Source organism: Coptis chinensis, chromosome 4, assembly GCF_015680905.1.
Source record: "Coptis chinensis isolate HL-2020 chromosome 4, ASM1568090v1, whole genome shotgun sequence".
NCBI lineage: Eukaryota > Viridiplantae > Streptophyta > Magnoliopsida > Ranunculales > Ranunculaceae > Coptis > Coptis chinensis.
The window spans coordinates 43,389,370-43,400,191 of record NC_141459.1 but is presented as its reverse complement, the minus strand read 5'-3'; the positions used below and the strand labels follow the sequence as shown (position 1 = coordinate 43,400,191).

Genomic DNA, 10,822 nt, shown 5'->3' with positions numbered 1-10,822 from the left:
TGCATAAATTCCTTTTTTTCGGAAGTTCAGATTTTGAGGATGACTCCTACGTAGAGGAAGTCAACGCCCTTTTCGAGTCTACTCCTACCTTAGATCCTTCTGTAGCTCCATCTACCGAGTTTTAAGATCTTCTACCTAAACAAGTCTTCACTATTCACGATGAGGAACCTCCAGAAGCCTTTTATCGACATTCCTCCCACCCATATGCTTAAACCTCTTCTTTCTGAGTTGAAGTATATTCAACTTGATCCGAATGGTAGTCATCCGGTAATTATATCTTCTCTATTGTCTGCGGATGAAGAGGCACGTTTGATTAGGGTGATTAGGGAACATCGTTCCGCGATTGGTTGGTCCCTAGACGACATTAAAGGGATTGACCCTAATGTTTGCACACATCGTATCCATTTGAAAGATAATGCAAAGACTTCTCGCGAACATCAGCGTCGCTTGAACCCTGCCATGAAAGAGGTGGTCAGGAAAGAAGTCTTACGGTACTCGATGCGGGTATCATATATCCCATTTTCGATAGCGAATGGGTAAGTCCCATTCATGTAGTTCCTAAGAAATCGGGGGTTACCATTATGCGTAATGCTAAGGGCAAATATATTTCCACACAAGTCCCTATAAAATGGAGGATCTATATTGACTACAGACGTTTAAATGCCATGAGACGAAAGGATCATTTTTCTTTACCCTTTATAGATCAGATGCTTGAACGTCTAGCTGGTCATACTTATTATTGTTTTTTAGATGGCTGCTCTGACTATTTTCAGATTATTATCGATATTGATGACAAAAAAAAGACTACCTTCACATGTCCTTTTGGAACATATGCCTTTAAAGGAATATCTTTTGGCCTTTGTAATGCTCCTGGTACCTTCCAGCGGTGTATGCTGCATATCTTTAGTGACATGGTAGAGCGCTTCATGGAAGTTTTCATGGATTTATCGACATTCCTTCCACCCCGGTGCTTAAACCTCTTCCTCCTGAGTTAAAATATATTCAACTTGATCTGGATGGTAGTCATCCGGTAATAATATCTTCCCTGTTATCTAAGGATGAAGAGGCACGTTTGATTAGGGTGATTAGGGAACATCGTTCTGCGATTGGTTGGTCCCTAGCCGACATAAAGAGAATTGACCCTAATGTTTGCACTCATCGTATCCATTTGGAGGATAATGCCAAGACTTCTCGCAAACCTCAGCGTCGCTTGAACCCTGCCATGAAAGAGGTGGTCAGGGAAGAAGTCTTACGCTGACTCGATGCGGGTATCATATACCCAATCTCTGATAGCAAATGGGTAAGTCCCATTCATGTAGTTCCTAAGAAATCAGGGATTACCATGGTGCGTAATGCCAAGGGTGAATAAGTTGCAACGCATGGTCTTATGAAATGGAGGATCTGTATTGATTACAAACGTTTAAATGTCATGACATGAAAGGATTATTTTTCTTTACCCTTTATAGATCAGATGCTAGAACGTCTAGCTGGTCACGCTTTTTACTATTTTTTGGATGGCTACTCTGGCTATTTCCAAATTATTATTGATATTGATGACCAAAAAAAGACTACCTTCACATGTCCTTTTGGAACATACGCCTATAAACGAATGCCTTTTGGCCTTTGTAATGCTCCTGGTACTTTCCAGCGGTGTATGATTCATATATTTAGTGACATGGTAGAACGTTTCATGGATGATTTTTCTATCTATGGAGACTCTTTCAGTGACTGCCTGTCTAACCTATCTAAGGTTTTGACATGGTGTGAGGAGAAGAGTCTGGTTTTAAATTGGGAAAAATGTCATTTTATGGTAAAAAAAAAAGGAATAGTGCTAGGTAAGGCCAAATTAGATAAGATAGCATCTCTACCTATACCACGGATTGCCCGTGACATTCGAGCCTTTTTAGGCCATGCAGGTTTTTATAGGCGTTTTATCAAGGATTTTTCTAAAATAGCTAGGCCTTTAACTAATCTGCTTTTAAAAGATGCCATTTTTTATTTCAATTATAACTGTAAACAGGCTTTTGAAACTTTAAAGGCGATTTTAACATCTGCAATGATTATACAGCCTCCCGATTGGTCTAAACCTTTCGGACTTATGTGTGATGCTAGTGATTATGCTATTGGTGCTGTGTTAGGACAAAAACTAGATGATAAGTCCACTGTTATTTATTATTCTAGTAAAACTTTAAACGATGCTCAAAGAAATTATATAACTACGAAAAAAGAATTGTTAGCTATGGTTTATGCTTTAGATAAGTTTCGTCCTTATTTGGTTGGTACTAAGACTTTAATTTACACGGACCATGCAACCCTTAGGTACATCCTCGCAAAAAAGGATGTTAAACAGAGATTGATCTGATGGATTCTTCTCCTGCAATAGTTCACCTTAGAAATTAAAGATAAACGAGGGGTCGAAAATGTAGTTGCCGACCACTTATCTAAACTAACAAATGACAATGATAGTGATTCTGAGTCCATACCTGACTTTTTTTCCAAATGAGCATCTTTATGCTATTTTTTATGCACCATGGTATGCTGACATTGTGAATTATTTAGCTTCTGATATTATTCTTGATGTTTGGTCAAGAAATGAACGTAAGAAGTTCTTGGCCAGAGTTAAGCTATACTACTGGAATGAGCTCTACTTTTTTAAGTATTGTGCGGATCAGATTATTCGTCGTTGTATTCCCTAGTGGGAATATAATGAGGTTCTATCGTTTTGTCATGACAAAGAGTGTGGTGGCCATTTTAGTGGTATGAAAACAGTGGCTAAAGTTCTTCAATGTGGGTTTTATTGGCCTACCCTTTTTAAAGATGCCCAAGTGCATTGCAAGACATGTGTTCGTTGCCAACAACTGGGGCAAATCACCAAACATAATATGATACCCTTAAATCCCATTATGGTAGTAGAAATGTTTGATGTATGGGGTATTGCTTTCATGGGTCCTTTTCCTATTTCCCACGGTTTTATTTATATTCTTGTTGTTGTAGACTACGTGTCAAAATGAATAGAGGCCATGGGTTGCCGTAACAATGACCATAAGACAGCCGTGTTTTTTGTTAAGGAATACATTTTTTGTCGGTTAGCCATTCCTAAAGCTATCATTAGTGATGGCGGAACATATTTTTGCAACAAAGTTGTTGCTTCTCTAGTTAAAAAATATGGAGTTACCCATAAGGTGGCAACACCTTATCATCCATAAACTAGTGGCCAAGTAGAAGTCTCTAATAGGGAAATTAAAAAAATATTAGAAACAACTGTGAATCCTGATAGGAAAGATTGGTCTAAGCGTCTAAATGATGTCTTATGGGTGTATATGACTGCTTTTAAAACTCCTATACGTATGTCTCCTTTTAGACTTGTATTTGGAAAACCTTGTCACTTGCCTGTTAAATTGGAGCACCGTGCTATGTGGGCTATAAAAAGCCTTAACTTCAATTTTGATGAGGCGGGTGTCAAGCGCAAATTACAATTAAATGAGCTTGAAGAAATCCACAGCGATTCTTATGATCTCGCAAAGGATTATAAAGCTAACATGAAACGTGTTCATGATAAACAAATTTTGCGTAAAGATTTTGTAGTTGGTCAAAAGGTCTTGCTTTACAACTCATGTTTGCATATTTTCCCAGGGAAATTGAAAACCAGTTGGTCTGGTCCTTTTCTGGTTACTGAAGTCACCGCTTACGGGGCAATCACCTTAATAAATCCCAAGGACAATAGTACATTTCAAGTCAATGGCCAACGGTTAAAACATTTTCACGAGTTAATGTCCCCTGATGTGGGGGATGTCCTTTTACAGGACCTTGTCTATGAGGACTGACCTTTGTATTTGGTGTACTTCTTGTCACTTCCATATATTGGTAAGTTCACCATTCAGGTAACCAGGCCCTCCTTTTGTAGTGTGTGGCTGTAAGTACCGAATCCTAAGTCCACGTTTAACATAATTCACGTTTTCCACTCTTACATGTTTTATCGGGTTTTGAGTCATGTTTCTCTATGGTGTGAATTATATCCTTATTGCTTTATTGTTTTCCCTTATATTAATCCGTATTCATAAAAAGTAAAACCATCAAAATAGTAATCTAGCAAGTCTCGGGAATCTAACTTTAAAAGAACCACGTTTTTAAACAAATTTTTTTAAACTATGTTGTCTAAAATTTGTTTGGGGGTAGGGTGTTTGAGTCTTTCCTTTTCTTGATCTCTCAACTTTCTATTCTTGTTGTTAATGTTGTTTAGTCGTATTTTGATTTGGGCTGACAATATCTATAAATTTAGATTTCATTTGATCGCATAACTTATGTCATGCACGCACTTCGAGGCATTTTCAATCTTCTTATATGTCAACCACGGTTAGAATAGAGTTTTTATGGATCATTGGATTGGAAATTCTCTGCTGATCGTTTTAATAACTCATTTACAAAAATCGGACCGTTAACGAATCGAGAATTTCGGTTTTAAGTTTGCGCGCATAAGAACAGAATGGGTATTTTTCAAGTTTGTTTGGGCTTGGGCCCAAAACCTCGCAGTCACGTGCCTCGCACGTGAGTCTCCAAAATAGCCCAAAACGCTTCGCGAGCGTCGCCTTCACTTCACGCCTCCATCAGTTCGAGTGAAACCAAAAAAAAAAAAAAAAAAAAAGGAATCGCGCGCCACTCCACTCAAACCAAAATTCAATTCCTTGTTAGATTATCTCTCCCCCACCTTACCCTAATCCCATTTTCGAATTAAAAAACCTCAATGGCCGCTAAAAATCACAAAATTCTTCCCAAACAAGTTTTCACCTTCGACCAATTTCCCCCCTTTTATGGTGATGAGATGAGGCATAGGAGGTGGACGAAGTTGTGGTATTTGACCAATGATTTTTACCATCCGGATTTGGTTTTGAATTTTTACAAAAAGAGGGAAATTGATGGTAAGAGGATTTTTGTTAAGGTGAATAGGACGAGGAGAGAAGTTTGTACGGGTATGTTGGGTAGGATTCTGGGCGTTGAGCCAAGACACAACCTCGTAGTCACAGTACAGGAATCGCAGTGGGGTGGAATAGAGTCATTGATGAGAGAGACTATTTTGGAAGGAGAGTACAATGTGAGATCGCATTGTGTTCGACAGTCGTCTCTGAGAACCAACCAGCTGGTTATAGCTCAGTGGGTTGGTAAGAACATCATTGGCACCTCGAAAGTCAATGATATCAGTTTGAACAGTCTGCATGTTCTGTGGGTATTGCAGGAGAAGAGGTATGATTTTTGCATCTTCAACTTTGTGTTAAATATCATTAGAGGCGTTGGAAACCATTTTGCACCCTACCCTGCATTAATTACTAAGCTCATGTTGTTGTTTGGTGCTATTCCGAAAACTGAGCAGATTATGTTGAAGTTGCATTCAAATGCAAAAATTTATTCGGAATGTATTCAGAAGACGTGGCGGTTGCCTAAAGATAGGGTTGTTGATTCTGATGATGATGAGGAAGATACGGCATGTTTTGAGGTCGATGCCTTGGAGAAGGCTACTTCTGCTGGAGAATGCATGGCATTGCTTCATCGTGGCATGCGTTCTCTTAATACCATTTGTGTGGATATGCGGACTAGGTAGGTGAACATCCATCAGAATTTTGAGGGGCTCAGTGCTAGTTACCAAGAGCTCCAGGCTACCATGGAGACCCTAGTCCAGCGTGAGGAATCCATGAACGCATATCTAGAGAGTCAGTGGAAGTTCCAAGTGGAAGTTCGACGATGCTTGCCGCCCTATCAGAGTTCTACTTCTGACGAGTCTGAGAGGCATGAACGTCGTTGACGTAGGACTGATGATTCGGAACCATCCTCAGCTCGTGGCTCGTAGTTTAGGAATTTTGTGTTTAGGAATTTTTTCCTGTTTTTAGTAGAATTTTATTTTTAGTTGTTTAGTTAAGTAGTTCATTTTGAATTATGTAATTGTTGTCGAATATTTGGTTGTTAGTATAATTTTAAGTTTAATTAAATTTTTATCCGAGCATGTTGTTGTTTTTTATGAATCCCACCTTCCCGATTTGTTTGGGGGTGGCATTAATTGTTCAACATTGTTTTGTTTCCTCTATCCACCATTTTGGAAGTATTTGTTGCAAGTTTGTCAGAATATGATTATGCACAGAGTGTTACTAATTTGGTGTAACTAGGATTAACTAGTGTGTAGTGGTGAAAATTTTAAGGAATGGAATTGGAAAGTTGCTATTTTAAGTTCAACCCATTAAACTATTAGGTTTGTTTTTGGAATAATGAATCTGGTCTGTTTCCATTGTGGGTTTTAGAAATATTCTGTTTCCATCAAGTTGCCTTAACAATCTGGGCAACTGGTGGAACTCGATTAAGAAACTAAACTTCTATAAAACCTTGGTTCACTCTACACTCCACATGCCACCACACCTCTCACCTTGCACCTCTCTTTGTTATCTCTCACTTTTCTTTTCCACTTTTCAAGTCAGAGCACTCAAGGTACACGGAGTGCGCCATGCGCCCTAGCTTGCCTATTCCTGAGCGTGCCACACCCTCAAGTGCCTGGACATCGTCCAAAACAAGAGCGCGCCCCGCGCCCTTCATAGGTAAATTCCAAGCGTGTCCCGAGCTAAAGTGCTTGGAAATCAAGTAAGACAAGAGCGCGCCCCGAGCCCTTCCACAACCATTCAATAGCACGACCCGCACCTTGGCCTTTGCAGTTAGTTTCACTTCTGATTTTTTGTGGTTTTTTCCAAGGTTGTTTCCAGCAGTCCTAGAGTGTTTTTGTTGAAATGAACTCTCCTACACTCATACTGGAGCAGTCTTTTAAAGATTTGTTCCGAAGCGACACCTATGGAGGATGGTTCCGCGATATAATCGTGTAGTCAAGATTGCAGCATCTACTGGTAAGTCCTGATGACTCGTATGCACCTTAACTTACTGAATATTTCTATAATAATTCAAAGTTCTTTTGTCAACCAGATAGAGAACAAGTGTTCTCTGTTGTAGTTAATGATACGACAATGGATTTCAGCAAGTTTTTGGTTGCTTTTGTTGTGGGAATGCCTATGCCTATTCCTACAAACTCATGGGGATATATGACTAATAATGCATACCTTTATAACTATGAGTACTTTCATGAGACTTATGGGGGAGGAGTTTTTCATGTAATTGACCGAGGGCAGTATAACATAACCCTTGGTAGCCTGTCCCTTAACGTAGGCCTTACCATGTTCTTCATTATGATGAATATTTTAGGGGATTGGCAGTATACTTTTGCACATAATACCGCTGGTGACGTTTTCCTTGTTTTAGCTGAGGGATGTTTCCTATATGACATTCCCAAGGTTTTAGTGGCTAGTCTAGCTAGAGGCCATAGTATGAGGCATAAGTACCTTCTTATGCCTATTTTGGTTTGTCGTATCATCACTATGTCAAAACAGCTGATTTAGGACGGCTTAGATCTGTTGAGATTGGTCAATCTCGACGGCTATTGACTGTCTCATAAGCCGTTGTTAAAAATGCCGTGGTATTTATTCTCGACGGTTAGTGGCTGTCCATTATTTGAACTACAAAGACAGCTAGTGGCCGTCGAGAAATTAGTTTTGTGGACGGCTAATGGCCGTGGTTTTGGGTTTAAAACCACGACCGCAAGATTGTCTAGAGCTGCGTCCTGCTCGATCAAAAAACAAAATTGAATAGTTTCAATCCCTTATTGCAGACGGCTAATGACAGTAGAGTATTTGAAAATCTAATTTATTGGATGCACCTGCTGCTTCAATATGATTGGCTACCCAAATAATTTAAATTCAAACTACACTATAATTAAGAAACCATAATCAAACTTAAGTACCAAAACATCTTTATATTCATCATTCCATCCAAAATGTTTACATTGCAATACCATATATACTATAAAACTTGAAGTTTGACAAAATACCAAAATATTTGAACTTAATCTTGGTGCTCAAGTATTCAATAACTAGCTTGAAACACTATCCAAAGACCAAAAAACAACTATGTACTTGGATTTACAAAGCACGGCAAAAGAAGATAAGTTTTTGTCGATTTAAAAGCTTCATCGATCAATGAAAAACCACGTAATTTTTTGGCCAAGTAATCACGTCACCAAGCACGATATCTCCAAGTCTTCCATCTCCTTCATACAACGGTGCAAAATCATCGAGTATCTCATCGATTCGGACATTATACGAACTTGGAAGTGTCATTAAATAGGTGCAGACTTCTCCAAGTGCAACCACAGTCTTTGTTATGAAACTCTTCAAGTGACAAGTTGTAGATTGAGGTCGGATATTGCGGGAATCATCCTGAACTGGTGATTGTTGTATTTCCTAAAAAAAAACAAGGAAATTAATGTAGCGTTAGAGACTTTAAATAGCTTACTGAACACAAGAACCAAAAGCACCCAAGAGTTCAATCATTGATGAAATGATCTTCAGTATGCATTTCCAAAAGTTTGTCACTTAATGTTCACTATAATACATGGCAAGAAATGTTATCAGGAATATAACAGTTAGGATTGAGCTGTTGGCAGTTAATAACTATGGAAACATCTACCTTTAAAATATACTAGTACATGTGCATGTATCGTTAGGATATTTTCCATCCTTCCCTAACCAAAACTAACTTCATCTCATCAATTTCGATGAATAGATTATTTTCAGTCTTTGTTTAGGAAAAGGATTTATCAGAGAACTTCTTTGTATTACCTTCTGGCACAAGGAATTGAGACAGAAACTAGTTAACAACTTCACTGTCACAACAAAAACATCAAACCATGGGAACTCTCATCCAGTTTGAACTGCTAGATCGATTCCTCCTCTCATCTAGATAGAAGAGATCTTGAATATTGAAGTACAACTGTAGAAGATAACTAGAAATCCACCGAGTTACTTCTCATGCTAAACACAGCCTAAAACTTCTATTCAACCAGAAGACCTGCATTTTCACATAGTTCTGCATTATTGCATTGAGAAACATTCGACTCGCAGCAGTGTAGAAATTGGAGAGGTCTTAGGTGGCAAAAAAAAAATTTTTCACAAATGCTGGTTTGAGACACTCAGACCAAGAGTTCCAAGACCTCTGAAATATTTTTGACACCTCTGAAATAATGCAAGACCTCTGTAATATTTTTCACAAATGCTTCTCTGAAATTATACTTCTTGAAAATAATACTGAGGCAAGATATATACACTCGGACCGACATCATGAACAAATTTAAACTCAAACCAGCTTATGGAAATTGGAGAGGCAACTACAAGTTACAACCAACCATTGGAAATTGGAGAGGACACAGAGTATTAGGTGCACAATAACTCCACACTAGAGGATCACCTAGCAACACAAGCAAAGAGACAAAAAGAAGAAAGACAAGCCCGAAGAACTGCCTATGTGAAAGCTACCTCGATAAACAGAAAACTCCATTCTAAGTTTCTAACCAGTGCCCCATGAGCCTCTTCCAAACATATGAAAGATCTTGCATCATAAAACTACTTTGGTGAACAAGCAATTGACTGAACTGCTTCTCTTTGTAATTGATATCATTTCATAGAGACCAATCTACGAATAAAAGACTGCAGCAGTTATCATGTTGGGCCCAGGCCAAACCACTGATGTACTTATCACTACGGATTAACCGGCTGGGCGTTACTACATGGCGGCCCGTGCTTACGCTAGTGCTCCACCGATTGTAGCCTTTGATAACACCACAACGACTGCTATTCTTGAATACAAGTCAGTACCATGTCCATCAACAAAGGCCCATTCAAAGTCGAAGTCCAAATGCAAATGACCCTCGACCCATTTTTCCATTTCTCCTGCCTACAATGATACTCGAACTACCACAGCCTTCACTACAAGCCTTAGAAGCTCCTCCTATCTTACTCCCAAAGTCCCTGCCGATGTTGATGTAAGCCTCTTCTTCACAGTGGGTTTGGGCCTTAACCCGTGTCGCCGGGCCGTACTTGTCAAGGTCCAAATGGAACCAACTTCACTTTGCTAGCATGAACAACGTTTCCTTTGTTTTGCCATCTACATTATCCATACTTCAAGCTTACTATAGAGGTGTTAATGGTGTTTTTACTACAAATTTCCCACCAATCCCACCAACTCGGTTCGACTACACGTAACGTAAGTCGGGCTCTTTGGACTCCCATGCGTGGTATAGAAGCCTCTGAGGTTGAAATTTGGGACAACAGTTCAATTGGTACTACAAGATACAAATATATTTGTAACTGAAAACCACCCTATTCATCTTCATGGATCAGACTTCTTTATCCTTTTGGAGGGTTTTGGCAATTTCAACCCGAGAACTGATCCGGCTAAATTTAACTTTGTTGACCCGCCCCATAGGAACACGGTGGGTGTACCAGTTGGTGGATGGGCCGTTATTAGATTTGTTGCAGATAATCCAGGTACATGGCTAATGCATTGTGATTCAAACAACCATTCATGGTTATCTAAAAAGTTATCTGGAAAGTTTTCAACAGGGGTGATATGTAAATCGAGTAAGGTGTCTTTGAAAGTGTTTATGTATGATATGCCTCCCGAGTTCCATTTTGCGCTCCTAGACTGGAAAGCTCAAGGAGATTGTGTGGCCTGATATAAAAAAAAGGATCCCTGATTACCCCGGGGTCTAAATTTGCAGAACAGTATTGAATATTGGCTCACATTGGATCTTCTTTCTTCGAGTTTTCGTGACTAGAATAGTGGTTCTAGTGTCGTAAGAGTCCTCAACTCAAGTGAGGCTGATGTCATATTTGTTCCCTACTTTTCCTCCTTGAGCTACAATCGTCATTCAAAAGGTAAATGGCCATCTACACCCTGCTCAGGT

The 10,822-nt window shown here is 39.2% G+C and overlaps 1 pseudogene; it reads left to right on the top strand.

The window, feature by feature from the left end:
- Positions 1 to 4,969: 4,969 nt before the first annotated feature.
- Positions 4,970 to 10,591, top strand: LOC147503588 (laccase-5 pseudogene; annotated as a pseudogene).
- The last annotated feature ends 231 nt before the right edge of the window (positions 10,592 to 10,822 follow it).